Source organism: Xiphophorus hellerii, chromosome 20, assembly GCF_003331165.1.
Source record: "Xiphophorus hellerii strain 12219 chromosome 20, Xiphophorus_hellerii-4.1, whole genome shotgun sequence".
NCBI classification, from domain to species: Eukaryota; Metazoa; Chordata; class Actinopteri; order Cyprinodontiformes; family Poeciliidae; genus Xiphophorus; species Xiphophorus hellerii.
This window is the reverse complement of record NC_045691.1, coordinates 34,803,976-34,816,563: the sequence shown is the minus strand read 5'-3', so window position 1 is coordinate 34,816,563 and position 12,588 is coordinate 34,803,976. Positions and strand designations below refer to the sequence as shown.

Here is a 12,588-nt window from a genome sequence, read left to right as displayed (position 1 = left end):
ACTTTTTACATATATATTAAGGAATTATTGACTTAAAACAAGCTCCTTTGTGTTGTTGAAAAGTTATTTGCAAGTTAATATTGTCTTATTTCAAGTGTACTTAGATATTTACACTAGAGACTACAGAAAAAAACACATGCAGCTGTAATTGAAACACAAAGAGGCTTTACAAAGTATTGACTCTGGGGAGCTTGTAAGGATTTGGTTGTTTCTGTGTGTTTATTTAGATTTCTGTGTTCTGTGGAGTCTCTGTGTTGATTAGTTACACCTGTTTCTTGTTTTCCCTGATTATCTCCCTGTGCATTTAAACCCACCTGTGTTCCTTGTTCTTTGTCGGGTCCTTGTCTTATCCAGTGGTGGGAAGTAACGAAGTACAAGTACTTCGTTACTGTACTTAAGTACAATTTTCATGTATCTGTACTTTACTTAAGTAGATTTAATAATGGGTACTTTCTACTTTTACGCCACTACATTTTACAGTAAGTATCTGTACTTTCTACTTCACTACATTTCTACAAAAGTGTCGCGTTACTCGTTACATCCAAGTCGCACTGCTCTCTTTTTGTCCGTTAAAATATGAAGTTCAGGGACTTTAAGGTGGCGCCGTAAAATCCAAGCAATAACGTGACTTAGTGTCTGTTGTCACCCATCGCCTCCCCCTTTACTAGCACGCGGAGCTCCAGACATGCGCAGTGGTTTCCTCTGAGCGGGAGAAGATGTCTAACTAATCGATAATAGCTGCATAAATCATAAGATATGACGACATGTAAAACCAGCAGCGCTTCGCTTTCACAGACGGTGGGACTTTGTCCAACTTTTAGCGTCACTTGGAAGGAAAGCTTAAAGAAAGGTAAGATCTGTGGACGTGATGCTAGCAAAGCTAGCTGTACTGAGACACATGTTGCATCTGCGATGAAAAAAAGTTGTCACTCATGCGCTGAATTATTGTGTGGATTCAGGAACGATCCGATTCTTCTGGACGGATCTTTACTAAGGTTGATGGGACTGAAGCCTCACTGAGAGCCGTTCTTTGTTCTTGTATACACTGCAATAGCTATATGTAGCTATATATATATATATATATATATATATATATATATATATACACACACACATTTATTTAATTGCCGAATAAGTAAAAGTTGAACGTATGAACACAGAGCATGCTCATTGATTGATTTTGTCTCCTGTCATGGTGGCAAACATGCAGTGGGAGGGAGGATGAGAACAGTCATGGTGCTCCTTCTGCTTGTTGCGCCGTTGGACAGTGTTCATAGTGTTGTTGTAATGTTACAATTACAACTGTAATTGTAACATAGCAATTACAGTTAATTGCTATGTTTCATGGTTTAATGGTGCAGACAGTTGTGGTTTCTGACATGGGCAATATGGGCAACCGCCCAGGGCGTTATTTTTATAGGGATGGCAGGCGACCTCTGCGGATTGTAGCACAGCGATGAAAGCAAAACAGAATGAAATGAGTTGTAATTGATACTGATTAAATATATTTCAGCTCTAAGTATTTATATCTAGGTGTTTTTATGGAAATGTGGATCTTTCAGATCAATCTGAGAACCAATTTTGATAGGTGCACTTCATTTTATTGTGTCATGTAGCGCAGGGCGCTGGTCTTGGTCTCGTGTTCAGTGGTCTTGACTACAACTCTGCTACGTGGCTCCTCGATTGCATGTCTTCCCCCCCACACCTTCGTTCCATCCCCTTTCAGTTGGATTTCTTTCTAAATAAATGTCACTAATGAAGTTCATGCTACGTTAGGACAGGAAATAAGATGTTTCCATCCCTGAAATTATGATGCATAGAATCACATATCTAAGTCTAAACTCTTACAGAGAATAAACACAATAAGAACATGTTTAATCTGTGACATTGTTTATTAAAATGGCACATTTATGATGTATTCAAATTAAATACTATCGGCACACTTAATGATATTAGCGATTAGGTTACGTATTCTGCAAGTACTTTTACTTTTAATACTTAAGTATTTTTAAAAGCCAGTACTTTTTTACTTTTACTTAAGTAAAATGTTAATGTGGTACTTTGACTTTTACTTGAGTACATTTTTGCCTGTGTATTTGTACTTTTACTTAAGTACATTTTTTGAGTACTTTCTCCACCACTGGTCTTATCTAATCTGTCTGGTTGTGTCAAGTTGTCTTGTCAGTCTTCAGTTGTATGTATTTCCAGTTGCTACTAGTTGTGAGTATCAGCCTTCCGATCATCTGTGCTGCCTGGATTACTGTGTTTTTTGGATCATTAAATCATCACTTCTTCATTCCAACCTGGGTCCTCAGCGTCTTCCTCACCACCTCTTCACCTCAAAACATGACAGAGCTGAACATGAAGGCACACCATGTCTTCTTTAAAACTTTTAAATGTTGAAAACCATTTATTGGTTTCCTACTTTTTCACACAATTCGCTAGTTTGTGTTGGTTTATCACATAAAACAGAAAGAAAATATAGTTATTCCATTATATACAGTATCTTAGGGAGATTCAAAGCGTATAAATGCTAGTGCAGGACTCAATAGCTCTGCTATTCCTAGAGTGTTCTGCTAATCCAGGAGCCAGCCCACAGGGCCAATATAATTTGCTGCTAAGGATAAATTAGGGGTTTTAATTACAGTTGAACTTAAATGTGCTGAAAAGATAACTCTAACGTTTAGACAGCCATATGCAAAAGATTATTTTAGTACCAAAAATGCACAATAATGACAGGTTTAATTGTTGCCTGATTGCTTACCATGAAAATAAGTGAAGTGGCAATGTAAGCCACTTCACTTCATTAGAATTATTATTCATTTTTCCTTATTGTATTATGATAAAAAAAGTTTCTGTTTATCTTTAGTACCCCCATGTGGCAGTTTGTTTTTGTTTTAGTTAAAAGTTGGTCTGTCCAGTGTGGTTGCCTACAACGTGGCAGAGGGACAGTATTTCCATCATTGTTTGAGCCTTGACGTGTCTTTGTCCGTAAATTGACATGCTATTATTTGACGGAAAAATAATCAGACCCTAGCAGTCAAAGCACTGCGAAGGATTATAGTAATTGCTCCGTTTCTTATTATTGCAATTCTTCCGTCAAATGAATTGCCTTTTTGGAGATCAACATATTAAAAAACCCACCAAACTTCGCGGATGCATCCGCCATGGTCTACACCAAATAGGAAGTCAGCTATTTTGGATTAAAGTTTTGATTTTCACGGCATTTTGGCTGTTTACAACCTCCATATTTGATCAAACTCCTCCTAGGGATTTTGATTGATTGGGTTCAAACTCGGTCAGTTTATTCATAAGGCATGGCCGAATTAAAGTTGTCAAATTAGTGAGTTTTCGTGCATCCTGAAGGGGCATGGCCAGGCCTCAAAGTCTGACATCTTGCCATGAAACACAAAACTGTTATATCTCCTACACAAAAAAATCACTGAGACACCAAACCTTCAGTAATTGATCATTATTTGTGTTCCCCTGTGTATCTTCCCAGCTTCCGTGTACCACCTTCTTCTCTGACCTCAGCTGACTCCTGGTCAATTAGCTCATCAGCTCTGCTCCATTGTTTCTCACCACTACTTCCCAGTATTTAACTCCCTCTTGCTCTGTCACTAGTTGCCAGTTCGTTCTTACCTCCTGTTTCTGTTCCTGTGTCCTCCTCATGTCCCAAGTTTGGTTGGTTAGTTTTTGGATTTTTACTACCTGGACTTTGTTTTTTTTTTTTTTGTTTGTTTGTTTGTTTTTTTGTAAGTGTTTTTTGTTTTTTTTTGTAAGTTCTAGATTAAATTCATCTTCATCACACTATGAGTCTCCTGCCAGCTGCTACTGGGTCCACCTTGAACACTTCAACATGACAGTTTTGATCAGTTATTCAGTACTTGAGTAACTTTTGCCAACTATGTTTTTACTCTTACTTGAGTGATAATCATAATTGAGTTATAATTGAGTTGTAATCATTTTTAGAAATAATTTTAGTTTTGGCAGATTTGATTATGTTTCCCTTTTAGACTTTGTTGTTTAAGTATAACTGATCTGCAACCAAATTTTGGTTTAATGACTCAATCCATTGTCTGAACTTGGCCTAACTTGATTATTACCACTGCCATTATAAGGGTATTACCATTATTGTATTATTGGGTTTTCTTCTCGTAATCCAATTCTAGCTGCATTGAATTAAAGTTTTTTTCCCCTGCCCAAATCACCTTGGAAGGACAGACCAACATTTACTCAGAGCATGTGTGTGGCACCAGCAGGTGTTTCATGAAAAAGGCGACTGATTTTAGTAAAATGCATTATTTTATTGAACATTCTGCCGGAGCAGAGCACCCTTATGCCCCTTAATGAGTTCCATGGAGAGTAAGTGTCACAGTTGGCTCCGGTGATGAGAGCACACTCCCATGTCACCTTGAGGCCAGCTGACACACAGAAAAGATGGAACTTGGTGTCATATCTGTCCTCTTGTAACAAAAAAGGGTTACACTGCAGCTACAGTGAGAGGTAGATGTCACTGTCCACAGATAAAGAAAACAAAGAAATACAGAATACGATACGAAGATGAAAATCATTAATACTACTACTAACAATAACAGTATTCAATTCTGATAAAATGCCATATGTTGCTGGGATCAGGCACAGGTTTTATTTACCTTGACACAAATAACTCATGTTGTCTCACCCAGTGCCTAATGCTCCTCAACAGAATGAAGCAGTGCACTGACTGCAAAAAGGCATGTTCAAGGAACACATGTAAACAGTAGCATTCAATGACATCTAGAAAATATTAGCACGGCTGATTAAAGGCAGGAGATAGACATAAAAACTAGGTTCTGACAAACTACAATGAAAAATGAAATTATTATAATAAACAAAACAAATTGGGTGGGGTAGATGTGAACAATAATACACAAACAGTAACAGTCATATGTGATCTGACTGTAATAAATTCTGTGTGTCTTACACATAACTCCAATATTTAACAATTATACTACAACAATAGCTACTGATCTGTTTAATGACAGGTCCCTACTGGTAACAGCGGCCAGTGTTGGCAAATGACAAGGAGACTACTCACTTACGATATCTTTTGAGAAGCTGGTGGTGACTATCAGGACTAGGCCAGTCACCCACTCGATTGCCTACTTCCTGCATTGGAAATGCTGGCAACTAGGATGCCTGACTGGTAATATATGACTTGTATTTTATTCTTTAAAGGAAAGTTTATCAACAAAAATGGTTGGCAACATACATTTGGAGTTTACTGAACTCCAACGTTGTAATAGTTTACAAGGCTATTTATTTTTTTAAATGGGTATCAGTCTCTCTTGACAATTAGGATTGCAAAATTATTTTACCCTTGTAAAAGCTGTAAGCAGCATTGGTGGCTCTAGCAGCTCAAAGCCTCTCCATGTCATGTTGGAATTTAATTTCCTTGCCCACATGCAGGTGCGCACAGAAGAACAGACTTTACTGTTATGAGGGTTTGTTTTTAATCAGTCAAACGATTGTTCGAGAATTGAGACTGGAGGACGTCAGGAGGAAACGAGAGTCCAGGTAGGTTCGGGGGTCCCGGACCGCAGCGGATCGGAACGGCTTGGAGGTGCCAACCAGCGAGACGCGCCTGACCAGTGAAGTTCCAGGCTTGGCTCCGGGAAGCGGGATCAAGGTCTGAGAGGTAACAGAGAGAAAAAGGACAAAATGACTGGACAATACTTAACATGGACTATGCGAGAGCTTAGGGCTGAGTCTGACCAACAAGTGGTAACCATCGAGCGATGACTGGTGGTTCCACCTCTTCTTAAGAAGCCTGCCGCTGGTTACCGGAATCCGTTGCAGGTGCGATGGCTGTCAAACTCCTCCGCGTAGCTCGTCTCTGGAAAGAACCCTCACTCCAACCTGAATCCTGACACTCCAGCCTCATGGCAACCGCACCCAGCAATGTGTAACAACTTTAGAAAATGTGCTTTTATTTTTTTATATTATATTTAAAGAATTTTATTGTTTTACTTATTTTGATAAGCACTAGTACCTGTACTGTCACTTTAAGAGAGAGTCTTATGACATCAGCACTGTACTACCTTCAGTTGGGCTAGGCTGCCTGAGAAGAGGTAGGAACTTTGCTTTAGGTTACGCTCACGTTTTATGAAATATTTAAAGTAATTGTAAGTACATGCAGCTGTGAATGTTAATTTGTTTTAATACATACAGAGGAGTATTCTTTTTGACAAGTTAAAACATTTTTCTTAAATGTTAGAGAAGATATTGTTGTTAGTCACAGGGTTTCTCCATGTGCTTGTCTGCTAGGGGAATTCCGACTCCTGTGAATGGAAGAGCTGCATGTTAAAGGGCGTTTTTATTTCTATTTGTGCATGTACTGTATGTGTATTTGGTTCTGTTGTTCTACAATGTTTAAGCTGGTTGTATTTAGGGAACAAAACATCTGATTCAGAGTTTCTTTATTTTTATTTTACAAGAAATCTACCTTTTTTATTATTGTGGATTTATTTACGAGAACAATAGTACTGTACTAGTTTGAGTTGGCGCTAGATTGCCTGAGAAGAGGGGAATTCTGACTCCTGTGAATGGAAGAGCTGCATGTTAAAGGGCATTTTTATTTCTATTTGTGCAGGCCTCTGCCAGCAACCTGCATTAAAGAACAACCAGCGACTCCTGTGGTCTGACTCCCTTCTTCATCTGAACACAACGCAGAACACATCAAGGATAACCTTGATGTGTTCTGCTAGGTTATCAGAAAAGAACACTAATAGTATACACCGGTTACAAAAGCTACCCTCTTGCTGCCGTCAACACTATCACGCAGTTCTCCCACCAGTCCACAACAATGTGTTGACTCCCTAATGAGCACTGCTCAACAAAATATCTGGTGCAGATTGGTTGAGGTATTAAGGAGATACAGGTATTGGAATAATCTAGGGGGTGCAGTGGAGTCAAATTTGAATTTAATGCTATTGACCTCTTTAATGGTTAACAAAGGTCAATAATATCAAGTTTGGTAACAATCGGATGATGCAAGTGTGACTTAGAGCAGTCTTTCTCGAACTATGGTCCCTGGACCACTGGTGATCCACCGGCGCCCCCTAGTGGTCCGCGAGGTACTGCATGTAAACGACTGTTTATTTGCCGTGACTTCAGCTTTTGAGCTGAAGTCTCAGCTCAAAAGCTGAGACTTTTGAGCTGAGAAAAAACTCAAAAGTCTCACATTACAGGTAGCTTACATTACAGGTAAGCTACCTGTAATGTGTGACATTACAGGTAGCTTATATATTGTGTTGTGTTAAACATAATGGTGAAAAACTGGTTTAAAACTGGTTACTCAAAAGAAAAGCTGCAGATACTGACGGAAAGAAAGCAACTCCAGGAATATATATGATCAGAGGAAGCTGAGTCACAGCTGCTGAGTGTTGATGTGTTGTTCATTAGCGATTGGATTCCTTTGAACGGTTAGTGGTAGGAATTGCTCCAGTTCAGGGGCGCCGTATCCACCTTATTCCTGGGAGGCTTACTGTGGAAACGATTATGGGTCTTACTTCCGGCGCCCTCCGGAAGTAGCAGTATTTCATTGTAATTTGTTGGGTTTTTTGCTAGTCTATATTCATGATAGAAGTTACATCTCTGTTTTCGGTTATAATACAATATTTAGTAAAACTTGTTTACAGACACACTGTTTGGGCTATCAAATATGTGGGAACACCAGCTATCAAAGCTTAAATGTGACAATATTGTTTTACCGCAACCTACAGCTTTTGTGGGGAGGGTTGGCAACTTGAAGAAATGCGCACTAGCATAGTTAGCTACTTCACTGACTCGGTTGCTTCGGATGACATTCACAAACTATCTGATTCTTCTGGACGGATCTTTTCTAAGTCCTATAGTACGGAAACCTCACTGAGTTCTTTGTTCTTGTAATGCTCTGCGTACACTGCAGTAGCTATTATTATTTTATTTAATTAAAAAATATATAGATTTATTTAAATGGCGAATAAATAAAACAAGAACGCAGAGCATGCTCTTTGATTGTTACCTGTCATGGTGGCAGACATTGCAGCGGCAGACAGGGTGAGAACAGTCACAGTGCTCCTTCTGCTTGGTTACTTCTTTCTTGTCGCTCCTTGGACAGTGTTCATAGTAGAGCGTTGTTAACCATTAGGGCATTATCTCAATTGCAGACAGTTGTGGTTCCTGACATAGGCAATATGGGCAACCGCCCAGGGAGTTATTTTTTTAGGGATGGCAGGAGACCTCTGTGGATTGTGGCACAGAGGTCACAATCCACAGAGAATGAAAGCAGAATGAAGGAGAGTTGATAGTGATACTGGTTAAATTTAATTCAGCTATAAGTATTTAATATCTAGGTGTTTTATGGGAATGTGGATCTTTCAGATCAATTTGAGAAGCAATTTTGATAGGTACACTTAATTTTATGGTGTCATGTAGCACTGGGTTTTGGTCTTGGTCTTGACTTGGTCTCAGAGAAGGTGGTCTTGATTACAACACTGCTACGTGGCTCCTTGGTTGCATGTCCTCCCCCACCCACGTTCTTTCCATTGCCTTTCTGTTGGATTTCTTTCAAAAAAAATGCCACTAGTGGCAAAAAAAGTGAAGTTCATGCTATGTTAGGACAGGAGACAAGATGTTTCCATCCCTGAAATTATGATGCAGAGAATCACATAACTAAGTCCAAACTATGTTACAGAGAGTAAACCCAATAGAAACATGCTTTATCTGTGGCATTGTTCATTAAAATGGCACTTATCTGATGTATTAAAATTAAATACGATAGGTACCATAGGTACTCTTAATGATATTGTATTAGCGATTAGGTAATGCATTCAGCAAGTACTTTTACTTTTAATGCTTAAGTATTTTAAAAAGCCAGTACTTTTTTACTTTTGCTCAAGTAAAAATGTTAATGTGGTACTTTTACTAGAGCACATTTTTGTCTGTGTATTTGTACTTTTACTTAAGTACATTTTTTGAGTACTTTCTCCACCACTGCCATTCAGCATAGTTAGCTTGGCTACAGTCTACTGCTTGCCTCTATTTAACTAACATTTAATAAATTAAGGAAATAAATTACCAACACATTCATATATTGAACTTGTACCTGTACCTTTTACCACACTTAACAGATGAATCAGTCAGCAGCAGCTCTAATCCCTCCTGACCTGTTCTCTCCTAAGTGAAATTAAAGTTGCAGTATGTAACTTTTATAAAAAAATTTTTTTACATATTTGTTAAAACTGTCATTATGTTGTGACAGTATGGCATAAGAGATAATCTGTTAAAAATATATTTCCTCTGCCTTCTCCCAGTACTATCTAGAAACAACTAATCAGACACAGGAGAGTTTTAGTGCTGTCAATCACAATCTCGTGTGGCTGCTCATCATCCCTATGTTGCAGCTAGCGCAGCCTGTTGTGAATGCGCAGTCTAGTTAGCATAGCTACCAATGACGGCAGATAAATTTTTTTCCTGTAATAAGTTGTTTCTCCACCATTAGCACATTTAGCAGTGAGTGAATGAGGATGATTGACGGTGATAGGTTGTGATTGGTTGTTTTTGGCCAGAACGTTGCATTACTTTAGCCAGTAATAGCAGCTCAGGGAGGAGGTGAAGGAGATTGATTGTTTTCACAGATTATCTGTCTCATAATAAACTGTGACGACATGGTGACAGCTTTAACAAATATGGAGAAAACATATATTTTTTAAAGTTATATACTGCAGCTTGAATAAAATGCAACTACATAGCATTTTTTGAGAAGTCTGGATTGCTTCATGTATATTTTGCATGTTGCCTATAACTTCCTCGTGGGGAGAGACATTTCAGTAATCTAAAACTAATAGAAAAAATTTATGCAACCTACTTGCATACTGTATGTGGACTGTTGCATGTAAAATTTATGAGGAGTAAATATTGTGCTAGTATCAGTATTGGACCAAAGAAATCAAGCCGGTTGCAAGCCTTTCAAATTGTGATGCTTTTGATAGGTCAGATAGACTCAAATAATTGCTGCATGGGGGGGGCAATTAAATTTTTTTGTCAGGGGGCCCAAGATTTCTGGTGGCGCCCCTGCTCCAGTTAGTCAGAACTGTGTTTGACATCATTGGAAAGTTTAGATTACCCACTTTCACAGTCTGTAAATAACTCAAAATACCCAAGTAGACCTGTTCATGGCTTTGTTGTGGCCAGTTACGTTTACCAAATAGCACCACTCTTCTCATAGGATGAAGAAAGAAAGCAACAATACATGAGTTAAGAGACTAATATTTTCATTTCAGGTTGCATTATATATTCAAATTGTCATGATGGATTCCAATTTTCTAGCCCACATGCAGAACTCAACACAAGAGAAAATGTATGTAGTTAAATGAGTTTATTTTGAACACAACAAATGGTGAATGTGGAGTAACGGGTCTGGTCCAGGGAAGGAACTGGCTCACGGAGCGATCGGCACACTATGAGAGGCAGAGCAGGATATGGTGAGTTCAAAGCCGTCGGAGACGGGAGTGCTAAACAGGTTAAACGGAACGAGCTTACTTGTGAGGATGAGAATTCTCGTCTTGGGCGGGTTTACTGAAATGTCCAGGGTCTTTGTCTCTTTGTGGGTCCAGGTGGTCGGTGCTGAACGGCAGGAATCCAGAAGGCACAGGTGGAGTGTGTCGGAGGGCAGACAGGTAGGCTCAGGTACAGCGGGAACAGAGGAGCGGTGCGACTGCCAGTCGAGGGATCCCGGAGGAACTTGCAATCAGACGGAGGTGGTGAGTTTGGAAACTCAGTGGGTACATTCCACGGCGTCACGAGGAGGGTCTCGATCAGGAAACCAGATGAGATCGACTCAAGGAAGGGCAGGCGGAGACGGACAGCAGATGGATTGATGATGGCTTCGAATTTCAAATGGACCAATAAACCGGGGAGATAACTTTTTAGACATAGATTTCAGAGGGATGTCTCGGGACGATAACCAGACCTTTTGACCGGGGTTGTAAGTGGGAGCCGGGATTCTCTTGCGGTCAGCCTGACTTTTATTCTGTTCTGCTGTGTTGTTGAGGTTGTGAATGGTGGCCCTCCAAACCTTCTGGCAGCGGCGGATGTGGTGACGGACGGAGGTGACAGAGATGTCCCCCTCTTCGGATAGAAGAAGCTGGGGTTGATACCCTATGGACGCTTCGAACGGGGACATACCTGTGGCAGCTGAGACTTGACAGTTGTGGGCGTACTTGACCCAAGGGAGGAATTGGAACCAGTCAGACGGATTGGAAGACATGAAACAGCAGAGGGTAGTTTCGAGATCCTGGTTGAGGCGTTCAGTTTGGCTGTTAGACTGAGGATGAAAACCAGACGTGAGTGAAACCTTTGCATTCAATGCGGCACAGAAATTTCTCCAAACCTGAGAGGTGAATTGTGGGCCTTGGTCCGAGAGGATGTCCTGGGGGATGCCATGTAGCCGGAAGACGTGTTTGACCAGAAGCTGAGCTGTTTGGAAGGCAGTGGGTAGTTTGCGGAGGGGAACGAAGTGGCAGGCTTTGGAGAAATGGCCGACAATTGAGAGGATGGTGGTCATACCTTTGGAAGGTGGTAACCCGGTGACAAAATCTATAGAAATATGGGACCATGGGCGTTTTGGAATGGGAAGTGGTTGAAGGAGACCAGACGGAGATTGATGAGATGCTTTATTTCAGGAACAGATTGTGCGGGCTAGAACATACTCTCGAACGTCTTTATGGACTGAAGGCCACCAGAATTTGTGGTTTACTAAGGCTATGGTGCGACTCAGGGTGACCTGAGAATTTCGAAGCGTGTATCCATTGCAAAAAACGGGCTCGGATGGAAGAAGGAACATAGATCTTGTTGGATGGACATGAGTCGGGACCTTGTTCGGACTGCTGTGCCTGTTTAATTAAATCCTCAATCTCCCAGGTTATTGCCGCAACAGTGCAGCTGGGGGGAAGGATAGAAGCTGGAACCTTTTCTGAGTCATCCGGTGAGTACAAACGGGAGAGAGCATCAGGTTTTATATTGTGGGAACCTGGACGGTAAGAAATGGAGAGGTTAAACCGGGAGAAGAATAATGACCAGCGTGGCTGTCGGGGATTTAGCCTCTTAGCGGACTGCAGGTATGACAGGTTTTTATGATCTGTCCACACCAGGACTGGGTGTTCAGCTCCCTCCAGCCAGTGCCTCCACTCCTCCAGAGCCAACTTAATGGCCAACAGTTTGCAATCTCCCACATCATAGTTCCGCTCCGGGGGGGGGGGCGGGGGGGGGTTAATCTGCGTGAGAAGAAAGCACGGGGTGAGTTTTATGGTCTTGGGATGAGATCTGGGACAAAACAGCTCCGACTCCGGCATCAGATGCATCAACTTCCACGAACTGTTTTGAGGAATCTGGTTGGATGAGAATGGGGGCATTAGCAAAGAGGTGCTTGAGTCAAGTGAAGGCGGCATCAGCTTCTGGGGTCCAACTGAAGGGGATCTTAGAAGAGGTGAGAGCAGTAAGTGGCAAGGCAGTCTGACTGTAATTACGGATGAATCTGCGGTAGAAATGGGCAAACCCGAGGAA

At 40.8% G+C, this 12,588-nt stretch overlaps 1 long non-coding RNA gene across 1 annotated transcript; it reads left to right on the top strand.

The window, feature by feature from the left end:
- The first annotated feature begins 912 nt into the window (after positions 1–912).
- Positions 913–8,732, top strand: LOC116710035 (uncharacterized). Its single transcript, XR_004337027.1, has 3 exons — positions 913–925; positions 1,648–1,649; positions 8,325–8,732. It is a non-coding gene; the product is annotated as an uncharacterized LOC116710035 (long non-coding RNA).
- The last annotated feature ends 3,856 nt before the right edge of the window (positions 8,733–12,588 follow it).